The sequence below is a fragment of the Mizuhopecten yessoensis genome, unplaced genomic scaffold (assembly GCF_002113885.1).
Source record: "Mizuhopecten yessoensis strain PY_sf001 unplaced genomic scaffold, ASM211388v2 scaffold715921, whole genome shotgun sequence".
Classification (NCBI taxonomy): domain Eukaryota; kingdom Metazoa; phylum Mollusca; class Bivalvia; order Pectinida; family Pectinidae; genus Mizuhopecten; species Mizuhopecten yessoensis.
The window spans coordinates 52,392-53,790 of NW_018479858.1; positions in this window are offsets into that span (position 1 = coordinate 52,392).

The window sequence follows — 1,399 nt, forward strand, 5'->3', positions numbered from 1 at the left end:
CGTTTGAAATGTGAGTTGTGGTCAGTGACAGGTAAGACACGTGACGGACTTGACGGACTTTGACGAAGCTATTTGGTTGGTCGAAAGTTTGTGTCGTTAGTACTCGTGTAGGTTTGTTTAAGCTTTCGGGCACTTTTTGAAATTGATTTGAAAGGAGAACAGGTCGGAAGATTCAGCTTGATATTAACAGGTCTATTTTCGGTAAGTTGAAATGTCTATTTCAATTAGTTTGATTCTATATTAACTCTATTCCTCAGTATGTATCTTCCCGCGTGTATGATAAGTGTGAATGGTTAAATAATATGTTTTAATGAATCGTTGATTTGATGACCGGCTTGATACTAAATATGTTATTCTGGAATGAAGGTTCGGGTGTTTGTGATCCGATTTTAAGTTATATATTTATTGTAAAAGTTAAGCGTTATGCATTTGTTGTGATACTTTATTCTATTACTCTATTGTATTTATTGTAGTTCGTACAGATTCATTATGTGAGACGATGACGGTTTAGTCATTAGGACGTGCGTTTTCTGCCTTGTGACGTTAATGCACGATACGTGTTGTAAGTGTATTTATACTGTATTTATAGTGCATCTATAATGTACTGATAGTGTATAAAGGTAATATTAAATTCATGTAATTGGAATTTCAAGATTCGAAGTATCGTAAACGTTTATGATAATGTATAAAGTAAAATAACTATTTTGCTGAAGTCCTAGATGTTATTCTTATATCAATGAATAATTCCTTGTTGGAAAATATAATAAATAAGTACCAGAAAGTGTTGTAATTTTATTATCTTAAAACTGGTCATTGAATTGTTGAGATTTGTAGATTGTATTTTACTCGAGTGTGACATATATGCATGTAGAGCTTATACGTATTTTTATTGTGTATTTCAGAATGTTTCTATTTATAAGCATTAAAATGCGATAGAACTGAACCCAGTGGCTTTGTCTTATTTTTGACAACTTCCCACCCGCTACACACGTAATGATACATGTAAGAGGCTGAAATAAAAAAAATACTTTTACTAGTAGAAACGTCTCTAAGTTATCAATTTGTAAACTGCTTTGTGACGACCTACGAACTAGATTGTGATAAAGCGGTAAATATAAGAACCTCGAATTATTATAATATTATAATACTTTACAGTTATAAATAGGAACAATGGATACACGTTAACATGTTTTATGTGTGTACCGTCAGACGTGCTATTGTCTAATCCAGGTCGCCGTCACATTATTGTCACTGTATTGTCTTGTGTACAATAAACGTTGTTATAATCTGTGTTACAGCTCGCTATAACATCGGAGAGATTGAAAACCTACACAGCACACCTCTATTTGTGTGACAGGCTGTGCTATTTCTCTTCTATGTATACTTTTAGAGTAAAGTG